This window comes from Sapajus apella, unplaced genomic scaffold, assembly GCF_009761245.1.
Source record: "Sapajus apella isolate SASKATOON/1434 unplaced genomic scaffold, GSC_monkey_1.0 scaffold30, whole genome shotgun sequence".
Lineage (NCBI taxonomy): Eukaryota > Metazoa > Chordata > Mammalia > Primates > Cebidae > Sapajus > Sapajus apella.
In genome coordinates this window covers 4,410,377-4,425,540 of record NW_022436970.1, presented here as the reverse complement: position 1 = coordinate 4,425,540, position 15,164 = coordinate 4,410,377, and the positions used below count along the sequence as shown (strand labels likewise).

At 44.8% G+C, this 15,164-nt stretch overlaps 1 long non-coding RNA gene across 1 annotated transcript; it reads right to left on the bottom strand.

The window, feature by feature from the left end:
* Nucleotides 1-7,800: 7,800 nt before the first annotated feature.
* Nucleotides 7,801-13,631, bottom strand: LOC116561718. The gene is made up of 2 exons (XR_004273570.1): nt 13,164-13,631; nt 7,801-9,854 (listed from the first exon to the last, which is right to left on the bottom strand). It is a non-coding gene; the product is annotated as an uncharacterized LOC116561718 (long non-coding RNA).
* Nucleotides 13,632-15,164: the final 1,533 nt, after the last annotated feature.

Below are 15,164 nucleotides of genomic sequence, written 5' to 3'. Positions count from 1 at the left end.
TCCGTTTCCAATTCATAGTAAACACTCTTGTGACAGTTATAACCAGTTATACCCCCTCACCTTAACAGATAACTTAGCTACTCTTCCTTGGTCCAGCTCAGTGGTCAGCAAACTTTTTGTATAAAGGGGCAGATAGTAAATGTTAGGCTTTGAGGACCACGTGGTCTCTAGCATAACTGCTCAACTCTGCCACTGGAGCGTGCGTGCAGCCATGGATGACGGGTGAGCGAATGAACACTGCCGAGTTCCAGATGATCCGCATCCCAGTGTGCCTGGAACTAAGAGGTTTTCCAGAACCTAAGACTTTCAGGACTCAAGTGGGAGAGTCCAGGCAAACGAGGACAGCTGGTAACATCCAGGTAAAGTTTATTTATTTGTATTCCGGTTGCAGCTGGATGCAAAGAAGTCAGAGATGATCTCCCACTTACTTGGGTGTGCCAGCTACTGTATTTCCAGCCTGTCTCACTGACAACCTGAATGTCACACATCACGAAATATTTGTAAGTTTTCATATGAATTCACACACAAATTTCATATCAAGGTCACATATGAAATATGTCTCTTTTGACTTTTTTGAGCTTGCAGAAAATGCAATTACCATACTTAGTTCATACAGAAACAGGCATGGGTCTGGATGTGGCCCACAGACGATAGGTCTTCATGATCCCATCAGTAAAACAGCAGCGGTCACCGTGCCTGTCATCATGTGCTTCCCCTCCCACCTGATGCCAGGGGTGTGCACAGCCCCCGCCTCCTCTCCTTCTCCTCCTTGCTTGTCACATTCCTGCCACACCAGCCCGCTCAGTGTTCTTTGGCTGATCCCAACCCCATCCCATTGGAAAACTTCATATATGTGTTTCCTTTGCCTGAGAATTTGAGAATTCTTCCCTACTTTGTTTTTTAGACAGAGTCTCACCTCTCACCAACAAGGAGTGTAGTGGTACGATCTTGGCTCGCTCACTGCAACCTCCACCTCCCGGGCTCAAGCAATTCTCCAGCCTGAGCCTTCCGAGTTGGCCATACAGGCGTGTGCCACCATGCCCGGCTAATTTTTTTGTATTTTAGTAGAGACAGGGTTTCAGCATGTTGCCCAGGATGGTTTCAAACTCCTGAACTCAGGCAATCCTCCCGCCTTGGCCCAAAGTGCTGGGATTACAGAGGTGAGCCACTGTAAAAGAGGCTGTGTCCAGCCTCTCTCCTTACCTTTTTACCTGGAGAATGGATAGCTCCTGCTCCATGTAAAGACGTCATATTACTTCCTGCATGCAACTCTCTCGTACATAACCCCTTTGGATTTTCCTGCCCTAAAGGTTGAGCAGCAGCACGTGTTGTGGCCCACCATGGAAGCTCTGTCCACTGGGAACACGTTGCTTAATTGAGACCATCAACGATCAGGCTCAGGAATCCAAATAGAGACGCAGGGAGGGAGGAAGGCACTCGTAGCATAAGAAGAAACAAAGGATACCAAAAGGAGGCAGGCAGAGGTCATGAGGCTGCAGGGGCCATGGACCCCAGGGTCAGCAGAGGACATGAGTAGGCAGCAGTACAGTCAGCAAAAATGGTCGGCAAGGATGGAGGCAGCCAGGGTAGCGGGAGGAGCAGAGAAGTAGAGCAAATAAATCCCATCAGTAGAGGCCAGCTTGATTGCTACAGCCTTCAGGTGACCAGATGCCCCTATCTCTAAGGTGCCCTTGAATCTTGACTACATTTTCCACAAGGTCCTGCCTTAGGAGTTTTCATGTGGTTTCTCTCCCCCGGCCATGTGGCCCCTTCCAAAAAGCTTACCCTGGCTCAGTGCCTCGTACATAGCAGGTATTTAAGAAATACTGTCATGAGAATGAATTGTTTGAGATAATCTAAGAAAAAAAATTGCTTCTTGCAAACAAAATTTCCTAATATACTATTTGAACTTTGGGATGGCTATTTGGAGCTACTTCCTTGGGGACACGTATAGCTCCTGTGTCCATGTTTCGCCCAACCCAGCAATATTATCCACTCTAATTGCTGAGCAAAGGCCCCAATCTGAGGTATTTATAACTTAATGCAGAGACCAGAAAAATCTCAGGCACAGATTGTCAGTGCTCATGAGAGGGACTAGACATTTAGAAATATAGTAGCTGGCACATCCAAACGAGTGGGAGATCACCTCTGACTCCCTTGTATCCAGCTGCAATTGGAAGCCAAGCAGAAAAACAGGACAAAATGTGCCACAGAAAGACAGGCAGCCCTGAGAAACAGGAGGACTTTAATTAGCTCCTGACTGCACTAAATGTGCCAAAAAAGTGAAAAGGAAGAGGCTTGTTCTCTGGGTAGAACAAGATTCGTTCTTGTCTGGTGTATTTAAGGGGTCAATAGCCACTCAACGGGACAATCCCTCCCACTCCTTTCCCTCTTACCTCAAGCCTTTACAAATATACTTTGACCAGGTGTGGTGGCTCACAACTGTAATCTCAGCATTTTGGAAGGCTGAGATGGGTGGATCACTTGAGCCCAGGAGTTCAAGACCAGCCTAGGCAACATGGTGAGACACTGTCTCTACAAAAAAATTAAAAATTAATCAGGTGGGTGGTACATGTCTGTAGTCCCAGCTACTTGGGAGGTTAAGGTGAGAGGATCGCTTGAGCCCAGGATGTCAGGGCCACAGTGAGCCAAGATCGTACCACTGCACTCCAGCATGGGCAACAGAGTGAAACTCTGTCTCAAAAAAAAAAAAAAAAAAGCGTTTTATCCGAATTAAAGCTGGATTTTGCTGTCAGGAGAAGCCCTTTATTCAATCTGTTTGGAATACTTGGGGAGCAAGCCTAAAACCCTTTGAACCATTGATGTCATGGTGTGCAGGGGTCTATTCTAGTACAGAGGGCAATCTCCCAAGGGAAGTGTAGCCCCAGGCTCAAAGGTGAATAGAGAATTTTCCCTTCAGCTCAAGCTGCAGATCAGCACTGCTTTTCCCTGGTTCAAAAAAAAAAATAAGTGACAGTCCCAGTTGAATGAGATATTAAAGGCATCTTACCCAGCTCCTTTGAGAAATTAAAATTCCTCTCATACATGTTTGTTAACACACAGACACACACACTTGCCCCCAGTGACTTCCCAAATAGTACAATGTGCTGCTTTTATTTAAAAGGTGATCTTTTTCTTTGGTGTTTGGCTGCATTTTTGAGAGAGAAAAGTACCTACCAAATAAATTCCAGATTCAGAGCTCAGTTGCTGTCTGGGGGAAATTGCTAGGGAATGCTTTGGAATGTAACTCAACCTCCATCAAGATGAAAACTCTACACTTTGGATGCCAAGGTCACAAAGTTCTCCTTCATTGGAGGGCTGCCAGGGTCACCATGAGTGCCAGCGTGTTCACCTCCTAGTATTATTCATGCCTTTCTCACAAGCCATAGACAGTGTTTTCTTCCTTTGGGCCTCATGGTACGCCCCATATCTACTTCAAAGAACCTGCAGCTCAACCCACCCATTACTCATTTGCCTGTGTGTGTCCTCACTGAGCTGGAAGCAACTAGGTTCTGGGGAGCGCATCACACCTGTGAATCCTCAGTGACTAGCATGATGCCTGGCACACAGTAGGAATGCACAACTAACGTTGATTGAGTGAATGAATGCGTGCATGCCAGAGTCTGTCTGACTCACTTTTGCATCCTATGCATGATGTTTAGATATCCTAAGTGCACACAAATTTATGTCACATAAATCTCTTTTCCAGAGCACATATAGTGACTTGGCTTCTTAAAATAAGGGAAGAACTGTGATCAGGCCCTGTAGAATCCTCAGTAGCCATCTCCATTTTCGTGAACTTGTGTGTGCTTTGGAATTCTCCCTTTTTTCCCTTTTAGAAACTTGGATATTGAAGAGAAGAAAGCAGGTGCCCCCATTCTGCCACCTCTCATCGGCCCTGGGGGCTTCTGCCACGGGTTTGCACCCAGCAGCTTTCTTGAGCCTGTCCCAAGGGAGGGGAAACTGAGAAGCAGTGAGGTGACCTTGAAGGAGGCTTTTTGTGAGACAGGGATGGAGGAAACAGTGTTAATCTAGCCCTGCGTTGTGAAGAACAACCAGCTCACGTTTCTTCCAGATCCTTGGAGCAATTAAAATTCTCCACATCACTGGGAAGTGTACCATCCGCTCCCAGTCCCTCAACAGATGCTGAGCTGCTCATTATGCTGCCAAGTGGCAAAGTAAAAGCAGGAAGATCTTCATATGACAGCGTTGTCCCCCAAAACAAAGAAACGCCCTTTATCCATGTAACCTGTTGGAAGTTGAATCACCAAAATAAACAAGGAGGACTGTTTTCCCAACAATAACAAAAAGGACCATAACATCAAAGACTTGGTGTTTCTTCACCTGGAGAGAAAAGAAGGGCATAACTAAAGCCTCTTGGCACACTGTCCCTGCCTCTGTGCTGGCATCTAGTCACGGAGGCATGCATGTCTTTGTTTCAGCTTCTGTTCAACTCCCGCATTGAGGGTAGCGCAGGGAAGGGACCTGACCTCTTTCTTCTTTGGATCCCCAGATTTTAGTAGAACACTTGGCACATAGAAACACACAACCCTTGTCTGCTCAGGGAATGGCTGATGACACAGGGTAGGGGAATGTGAAGGTGGATCTGTCCAGTAAATTCCAGAAGACTTGGGCTTCAATCTCCTCATCAGAACAAAGAGTAGACTGGTTTCCAGTTCTAGCATTCCTTTGTCTTCTGATTCAATGAAGTATATAGGTGGAAAATATACGTTTAAGAAGAGTTCAGAAAAATATGTAGTAAGCCATTGATACATGGTAACTGCTATGCTATTTCACAAATCCTCCTCTGGGGCTGGATGGAACGCCGGACAGGCTGTCAGTGGCGACTTTCACGTTCAAAGTACACATTGTACTAAGATGAAAGGCTGCGTCAGGACTCTACGGGGTGATCCACAAAGCAAAGCTAGACTCAAGTGGCCTGTCTCCCGGGGAGGAAAACATGTCAAGGTGACTGTGTTCTCTGCTGCCTCCCCAGCACGAGTGTGATTTTTAACTGCTCATCCAAGTGAACCCTTTCATCTTGCAAACCATATTCAGAGTCAGTAGCTGTCCCCAGAAACGCTTTATTGGAAATGACTGGCAGCAATCATCCCGGGGAGGGAGGGGAGTTAAATGCTGGTCTGGGGAAGGTGCCATCATCAGAGATTTGGAGCAGCAGGATTGCAATTAGAGGTAGAAAGGGGAGAGGGAAGCTTTGCCTTCTCTGTGTGTTCCTTAGAGAGCTACAGAAATGACAGGTCTCCAATCCCAAATGCAAAACGAATCCAGGCAGCAATCATAATAAACCATTAAATGAGCTAACCTAGCAGCAAAGATGCAGAATGCTGTTCACTTGGCTCCCTGTTTAATTCTACCTGAGAAAAATCTCAGGGTGAGTGGGAGTGAAGAGAAGAAATATGGAAGGTCCAGTCCTCACATTGTCCCTGAGTCTAGGAACAGTTCCAAACCTCAAGGCTCTGGGTCATTTGGTGCCACATCAGGTGGCTGGGTCACGTAGATGGCCGCTCAGTGTTGGGACAGTTTGGCCAATCTCTTCCTGATCCCAAAGCTACCACTTAGATGTTCCTTCTCTTTCGTTTCATGATTACAGGGTTTTGCAATATTCAGCTTTCTCTGTATGATGAACACTCGCAAAGAGAGATTCTCATATGGCTCATCCCACTCTAATTTACAGGGTTTCCCTCAGAATCCACTGACAAAGCAGATGGGGAGATGAGGATATTGATCACATACTGGCATGATTAACCCGCCTTCTATACAGATTCGACTGTGAAGTGTGAGATTTCACAGAAAAACCAGGTCAAAGAAGGCTCCGGGTTACGGACAGAACTTTAGACTTAAGAGATCCATGCTGAGTTGTGGTCGGAGGACCAGACGATTCCAGAACCCTTTAGACTCTGTCTTCTGTGGAAGGGGCCCCAAACCCATCATCTTTGCCCTGTATTGCATGGATCAAATGAAACAGTGTGTCATATGGTTTGGCTGTGTCCCCATCCAGATCTCAACTTGAATTGTATGGCCCAGAATTCCCACGTGTTGTAGAAGGGACCGAGGAAAAAGTAATGAATCATGGGGGTCAGTCTTTCCCGTGCTACTCTCGTGATACTGAATAAGTCTCACGAAATCTCGTGGGTTTATCGGGGGTTGCCGCTTTTGCTTTTTCCTCATTTTCTCTTGCTGCTGCCATGTAAGAAGTGCCTTTTGCCTCCCGTTATTATTCTGAGGCCTCCCCAGCCATATGGAACTATAAGTCCAATTAAACTTCTTTTTCTTCCCAGTCTCAGGTATGTCTTTGTTAGCGGCATGAAAATGGACTAATTCAGTGTACATGAGAGTGATTTGTATAACAGTAGAGCCCTCTGTTAATACCTGTTCAGTTAGAGACTTCGCCAGAAACACACACACAAAAAGAAATGTCAATGTCTCAATTATTTCAGGGAGTCTGATTCTCCTCTTGAGAGTGGATGTTGCTGGGATGGAAGAAGTGAGAGGCAGTAAGAGATGCAAGGCAGGCAGGGGTGCACTTCCTCTTCTTCGTTGGAAAGTGACATTCCATGACCCTGAAGCCTTTGTCCATCTCATGACCTTGAAGCTTTTGTGCATCTCATGACCTTGAAGACTTCATAGTGTATCATAAATGTGTGGGCTGCACTCGGGTGATGCTTTCTAGCAAGGGACTCAGAATTATTTTGCAAAGTTTTGCTCATTTGGCTCCCATCTGGAATGATTTAACAATAGTCCTAAAATTTAATGTGAGCCAGTGGATGCCCATCTCTGGAAATAACATCAGACACATTTAATTTAAAAGTGTCCTCAATGCCTAGGACAGTGTCAGGCAGACGGTAGCCTGTATACATATTTATTTCATGAGTGAATGGTTGAATGATTGAATTTGTTTCTGATGGTTGATCTAACCCCGTCAATTTGATTAAACATATACTACTTCATTTAGCCAAGTCAGGGGAGGGAAGCCTTAGCCCAGCACAAACAAAACCTATTGCTGACTTCGGAAACCTCTCAGAGACAAAATGTTTTCCAAACCAGGGCATCTGGCTAGGCCAACTGTCCCCAAAACTCCTTGGGTCCAGATTTGCCATGGCAGCTCACACATGGTTCATAAACAATTTTCTGATGGTAATTCACTGAAGCAAGAGGAAAAAAGACCTGGTGTACGAATTCAGTAATCAGCCTAGTAATTGATTAAAATCAGTAGAAATCAAACATGTTCCAGAATTTCTGAAAGGCCAGTGAAGCCATGTGTAAGTTTCTTAGAAAGTTGGGTTTTTTAACGATGAAAAGACAATGACCCACACACCTTAAATTTATACCTATAAACTTGCGGTCTGCATAACCTAGATTTAACCCAGTCTCAGCCTTCTGCATCTAACACTTTCCTAACTATTCATTTCAACTCTATAAGCGTGGGTTGAATGATTGCCTGGTGCCTAGCCTTGTGTTGGGTGCTCTGAGGGACTCTGCAATCTTTTATTTTTATTTTTTGAGACAGGTTCTTGCTTTGTCACTTAGGCTGGAGTGCAGTGGTGCCATCACAGCTCACTGCAGCCTCAACTTCATGGGCTCAACTGATCTTCCCACCTCAGCCTCCCAAGTAGCTGGGGTTACAGGTGCATGCCACCTCGCCTGGCTAAATTTTGTAGTTTTTGTAGAGACACAGTTTCATCATGTTGCCCAGGCTGGTCTTGAACTCCTGAGCTCAAGCGATCTATCTACCTGCCTTGGCCTCCCAAAGTGCTGGGATTACAGGCGTGAGCCACCGTACACAGTCTGCAATCTTTTTATTGACTTGGGAAAACAAAGAAATTCATCACCAGCTAAGGTATGTAACAATAGCATGTGAGAGGCAGGGTTCAGCTAATCATATTGGTTATGAGCTCAAGAGAACCAGACTTTATTCAGTAAGTACAAAAGATTGGGAACACTGATATCAGATGAACCTTCTTGCTCAAAGCGAATGATGCCAAGACATTTATCGAGGGAAGGATTGCCTAGCAGTAGCTATTTAGTGTGATAATGGCGTTTGATAGTTTAGACACAAACACCATTGTCACACTCCACAGCTCTGCTAAGGAAAATCTGTAGCCACAAAGGTGTTAACTTCACCTCCACATTCCACCATTGTCACGGACCGCCACAAGGGAACCTTATCAGCTCCACATGTTATGACATGAGCAGAGAAAAGAAGCATCACAGGTGCAAGCGTCTTGAGCAATGGGAAGAGATGAAGACTCACAGATGAAAGGCTTCTGTGTTCTGGAAGGGTAGAGTAGTGAAGGGGCCCAGTGCCTGTGTTCCACAACCACCCAAAAACCCCTTCTGCAAAAACTTCCTGTGAAAACAGACAGGAACTCCGTTTGCAACAATTTTCTAAAATGGCTCAGAGAAAAAGAATCTCTAGAGGGAATAGATTTCAGGACATCAATACTTAGTTTATAATGTGGAAGACCACGCTGTCAATGAGAATAATCTGACTGAATGAATGAATGAATGCTCTCCAGCTCTCATCTCCTCACCATACTTCCCAATCCATCATCGGTAAAATGTGATCAATTCTGCAGTCTAGGAAAATTACAATTATTTGATATGGGGATCCAGCAGTTAGATGTGTTGTGATCTACTCTCTGTGGCATCTGATCTTGCTCAAATTTTCATGATCTTCACCGTAGTCATTTTCCACCATAGTGATGGGTGGGAGATGAGGGGAGAGAAGAAAGGGAGGAAGATGGAGAGACAGGAAATGAGTCATTTTTAGTTTGTGATACTCATTTTCTCACAAAAAGGGAGCTCTAAATAAATCCCTACAGGATTTACTTGGTTTTCCTGTTAAAAATGGTTTCTGACTGATACGTGAACTCCTGCCCACCATGGAGAATGAGAGGAAATAAAGCATTTTACCCACTCCTGCTTTTCCTGCAAATGCTGAAAAGGGAAAGGGCTGGGAGCCAGTTATTTTTTCCCCAGGTTAACTGGGTTGTTAACATTTGACCAGAGCCTTGCTCTAGCCCTAAAACCGGCCCATCTTTAACAGCTGAAAATGAACCGTTCTGTACTTTTCAGAAAAAAATGCGCCTTATTCACATGTAGATCATGAAATCACCCTCTTCAAGCTAGACTTGCAGTGACTACCCCCTAAGAAAGCTGAGAGTCGTTCTGCTTCCGTGGAGTTGGAGTGTTGAAGCTGCCTCTTTTTTCTTCTTTACCTTTTTCACTTTATGGATTCCTTATCTTCCATTAAGTAACTGATTTCCTTTGGTTCCTGTCTGTGGCCTGGTTTTGTTTCATGAAATGTGGTCATTTGCAAGCAGGAAATGCCAATGGCCTGTTTAGACATACTCTCCTCAGGTGGACCTCATCTCCTGGGCAGCTTTACATGACTCAGAGAGAATGACTGTGAACCCTAGGGTTCTAGGTGGCCCCAGTTGCTGCCACAAACTCTGAGGGCAGCCCAGCAGGGGACACAGGTGTGTGGTGGCCCATCTTGTCCTTCCCTTTCCCTACGGCTCCTCCTAACACAGTAGCCAGGCTTGTCCTGCTTAGTCTTTGCTAAGGGACCTAGAACAGAAACCCACACCTCCTGGTCATGCCAGGGCTATTGCTGACCATCACAAGAGGCTCTAGAAGTCTCTTAGCTCAGTTGGGAAGAAACAGTGAGAGGTGAACATTTCACTGGTTAGAAGGGTCCCTGAAGGATGTGCTTAGAGAGCGCTATCCTGGGCAAGGGCTTGGATTCATTTCACTCCTCAGGGCTTTATAGCAGCATCTGGGCATCCTCCACTTCTTCATGGGGGCTCTGTTGGCTTTTGGCTTTGAATAATCTGCAAAAGACAGAAAAGGGAAGGAACGCAGGGAAGAATAAAAGAGACGAGGAAGTTAATGTGTTACTGGTGAATTTTACCAACTCCCCACCCCCAAACAAACCTCATTTCTATGGCTCAGAAATCTATCACTAGGAAAGTATTAAAATGTATAGAGAGATTTACCTATGAGGTTGCTCATAGTGGCATTGCTTATGAGGGTAAACATTGGAAACAACCTAAACGCCCAGCTATAGGAGAAGAGGAATATATTCATGACACACCATAACCCTTTACATTGATTCTGTAGAAAAATGATTGTAGACTTGGAAAGAAATTCAAGATATGCTATTGAATTAAAAAACAGTTTGTAAAACAATACACACAGTATGAGTCCCTTTCTGTGAAAAAATGCATTCATGCCTGAGGCCAAAACATCAAATGTCAATCATCATTATCTTTCAGTAGAGAAATTATGGTTTCTTTTTTCTCCTTTTGTGTAAATTTGTTAATTATGATTCATGTGATACTTTTTAATGAGAAAAATGAGGATTTAAAAAATGTTAAGCAATTGTCTTTCTGGACTCTCAATACAAAGTCCTTCTTGCAAGATACTCTTCTGAAATGGGGAAGGTTGGAAGCCACCCTATTCATATATTATTTGTCATAAGCATGAAAAGTTAGTGCTGTGCTGAGTGGCAGGCCTCAGGCTAATTTTTTTAGCAAATTATTAGTGAAATATTTTCTTTTGCAGTACAACAATTTTATGGTATTTTTGCGTCAATCACTAAACACATATTGAGTGGCAATTATTTTGCCTTGTGAGCAGTTTTTAAACATTGCTAAAATGGCCATCATATTTTATTACTTTTTTGTTTCTGCAGAAGCAGTTAAACTGTCAGTTTACAAAGCAGTTTAAACAAGTAATCAGAAGGTTTTCTTTTAAAAAAAGAAATGTCATACAATAATATATCGCTAGTAAAATAAAGTGGTTAATGCCAGGGTCCACTTCTGAATATTTTAAAAATTCACATAATCATTTCTTATTCTACAAATTTTTAATGTTATAGTATTTTCAAATTTAACAACTGAACTTAAATAGTATGAGCTAATAACAAACAGAAACTTTACACACTGGTTGGGAAGTATTAAATGTCATTTCCTTTGAAAAAATAATGCTTAAGGCAAAGATGTTGGCTATTCTCAGGGTGACTCGTCCAAAGGCCAGCACAATTTTCTACAGTGTAGAAAAGGCCTTGAGGAATTCTGTGTAGCTTACTTCCTGAGATCTCCTTGAGAAAGACTGCGTGCTAACCATTCCTGAATGGCTATTAATAATAAATTTCTCCTGTAGTCTCAGCTACTCAGGAGTCTTAGGCAGGAAGATCTCTTGAGCTCAGTTGTTTGAGATCAAATTTCTTTTCCTTTTTTATCTTTTGTTTTTTTGAGACGGAGTTTCACTCTTGTTGCCCAGGCTAGAGTGCAATGGCGCGATCTCGGTTCACCGCAACCTCCGCCTCTTGGGTTCAAGCGATTCTCCTGTCTCAGCCTCCGAAGTAGCTGGGATTACAGGCATGTGCCACCACGTCTGGCTAATCTTTTGTATTTTTAGTAGAGACGGGGTTTCACCATGTTGACCAGGATGGTCTCAATCTCTTGACTTCATGATCCACCCGCCTCGGCCTCCCAAAGTGCCAGGATTACAGGCGCGAGCCACCGCGCCCGGCCTGAGATCCCATTTCTAAAGAAAACACACAGGCCAGTTGCAGTGGTTCATGCTTATGATCCCAGCACTTTGGGAGGCCGAGGCGGGCGGATCACTAGGTCAAGAGATCAAGGCAGGCAGATCACAAGGTCAACATGGTGAAACCCCGTCTCTTAAAAAAAAAAAGAAAAGAAAAAGAAAACACACACACTAAATTTCTGTGCGCATCATCTTCCTGCTCTCATCTTCCCAACTGTGATGAAATCTCTAGGCATCTCTAGCTGCTGTGGTCAGTACAGAATGTAGCTCTCGCATTGGATCCTTGAGTATGAAAAACAGCCTAGATTTGGTTTGCTCCTCTTTTAACGCCCTGCATTTCTTTTCATAAGTGAGAAAATAGCTCATTAAGGAGGAAGCCTTTACAAAGCAAGACCCTCCAGCAAATTCATCACTCTGTACGTATTCTGTATACTCCACAGCTCCCAGCGTGACATCTTAGAGTCACAGGCACCAGGAATATCGCAACACTCCCTGTTCTTTCTTGGGTCAGATCTGGGCACAAGCAGCTTGTCTTTGCTTTAATATTCTGTTCCCAGGCGCTAAGAGCCCTTTGTTCTAGGGCCAACCCCATGTGGACTGTGAATGTCACCTTGCTGCAAACATAACCAATTAGTACAAAAAAAAAATTCATAAGTGAAAGATAAATGGAGATGCGTTTTGCTCTGAATCCATATTTACTACAATTTAAAATAGATGCATTAAATCCATCCATTTGATTCTTTTAGGCTGTTAGTCTAGATGATAAAGGAAGTCACTATTATACTTCTGAGTCCTGTCATTTTGAAAGTGCATAGACATTTAAAAATAGAATGTTTTTGTCAACAGGGAGCAAAGCAGCATTTCTTTCCTCATTGGCATCCTTCTAGAGGGGAAATCTGGAAAGTTCCTTATTCAGGCACCTGCAATTGCCTGTGTTTCTCACCAACCAGTGGTGAAGAAGGAATCTCTGGATACATTTTAGCCAAGCTGGGGCCTACTTGGACTCTTTTTAAAGATAATTGCTGAGGCCTGGGGATTCCTAAGGTGCTGTTTCATTTCTGTGCAGGTGCTCGGTTATTTTTTAGTGCTATTGAGGAAACAATATGGCTTGGACAGAGGAGTGCGAAAGGAATGACTCTAAAGCTGGCATTCCATGTGAACGCTTTGGTATTATCGTTAAATCAGGCCATGGTGAAAACAGAACTGGCTTCATGTCCAGCCACTCCAAGCACAGAAATAAAACGCCCCTGAGCCCTCCGCTCCTCCCCAGCCTCATCCTCTCTCCCTCTGCAAGGTGATCATTTCTTTTCCTCCTTAAGCTGTTTTGTTATTTTGCTTTAAAAGGAAACCATGTGTTACCCTCGCTCAAGAAAGTCTCCAGTGTTCCTCAAGTTTTCTGAAGACACAGAATCATCATGGAAGACAAAGTTATGGTGTGTTCAACACCTGTTGTTGCTCAGGTGCTGGGTGGTGTCTTTTACAACATTGGAGTCAGCAGCCCCCATCATTTCCCAATCAGCGGCCACCCCAAAGCACAGCCTGATCACTCGAGGGTTCCGCAGGCACCCAGGGAGAGCCGCACTTACCCTGGGTGGGCTCCGATCCTCTCAGCCAGGGCCCCTCCTGTGGCAGGCAGGACGGCGCCGTCCACAGCTTCTGTGGCTTTTAGGCCTCTCCCCTCTCCCTTTATGGGATCCAGGGTTTAAAAGTAAACAATTCTTTCTCTTTCTGATAAGTCGCATTATTTATTGATTTGGTGGGGGGGAGGGACGGCACGACCTCAGGCCACTAAGTCAGCATTACCTTTGGTCGAACACACTCAGCAAGTTTGGAAAGTCCAACCCTGGCTGAGTGGGGGTGCACGGGCAGCAGGCAGCCATGGGGGCCACCGGGGCAGAGCAGGGAGATCACCTGGTGAACACATCTTCCCCTCGGAACCCCAGGTTTCAACCAGCTTCACTGTCTTCACAGGAGGACTGCCACGTATGACCTGGTCACCTCCCCAGATTTCTAGAGCCAGAAGAGGCACCGGGCCACAGGAGCCTGCTAAGTTCAGTAGATCCTTGGCTCGTCCGATGTAGAGTTCTTGACCAATATTTGGAAGCCAATTTCATTCTCCTGATGAACTGGCCATTTCTGACGTCGTTACCATGCATTCCTTTGTTCACGCCAGCAATCATGTATGAAGCTCCTCCTTATCTGCTAAGCTCTGGAAATGCCACGGGCAGCAAGACAAACAGCCCACAGCTAGGCGGTGAGGCAGGCGGCTCGGGAGCAGCCGCATCAACAGCAGGGAGGCTGCCGCTCAGCCTATCTGTATTCTGTTGTTAGCTATTTATATTATTTTTTATTTATTTTTTTGAGATGGAGTCTCACTCTGTCACCCAGGCTGGAGTCGGTGGCTCAATCTCAGCTCACTGCAACCTCCACCTTCTGGGTTCAAGCAATTCTCCTTCCTTAGCCTCCTGAGTAGCTGGGAGTACAGGTGCCTGCCACCACGCCTGGCTAATTTTAAAATTTTTAGTAAAGATGGGATTTCGCCATGTTGGCCAGGCTAGTCTTAAACTTCTGAACTCAGGTGATCTGTCTACCTTGGTCTCCCAAAGTGCTGGGATTACAGGCATGAGCCACTGCACCCAGCTGTTGGCTATTATTTTTAATGTCTCTGATTATTTCTTTTCCTTCTCAGGTCATTTGGTTTCCTTCCTTCCTTCCTTCCTTCCTTCCTTCCTTCCTTCCTTCCTTCCTTCCTTTCTTTCTTTTTTTCTTTTTTTCTCTTTTTTTTTGTGACTTGTTCTCACCCTTCTTTCTGTGTTGCTTCTTTCTTACATCATTTCTTTCCTTCTTTCTTTCTTTCTCTCTCTTTCTCTCTCTTTCTTTTTCTTTCTCTCTCTTCTTCCCTCCCTCCCTCCCTCCCGCCCGCCCGCCTGCCTGCCTGCCTTCCTTCCTTCCTTCCTTCCTTCCTTCCTTCCTTCCTTCCTTTCTTTCCTTTCTTCTTCTTCTTCCTTTTTTTTTGAGACAGGGTCTCACTCTGTGACCCAGGCTGGAGTGCAGTGACATGATCACAGCTCACTGCAGCCTCGACCCTCTGGACTCAAGCGATCCCCCAGTCTCAGCCTCCCCAGTGGTTGGGACTACAGGTGCCCACAGCTGGCTAATTTTTGTACTTTTCTTTTTTGTAGAGATGGGGTTTTGCCACATTGCTATTTTGCTTTCTTATTTTTTAAAAGGAAACTCTTGGTTGCACTCTCCAATAAACACAAATGCAATCTGAAGTGAGGTCTGGTCATTCCAGTTGATGATGATCCGAGGAGTTGGGTGGCCTTAATTTAACTAGCAGGTATTGTCATCCTGCTCGTGTCATACTTCCTTTTAGTTGTCATATTTCTTTTCAGGTAAAAATAAAAAACAAAATATACTAATGACCTTTTTTTTTTCTTGCCGAAGAACTGAACTCAAGAAATGAGGCAGTGAGTGGGCACCGCCATTTGTTCCGGGCATGCTCCCGAGCCTCCTGAGGGGACTCAGTTCCGTCAGGTTGCCTACAACCTCCTGAGGGGTCCTATACACTCGGCTCCACAGAAGAC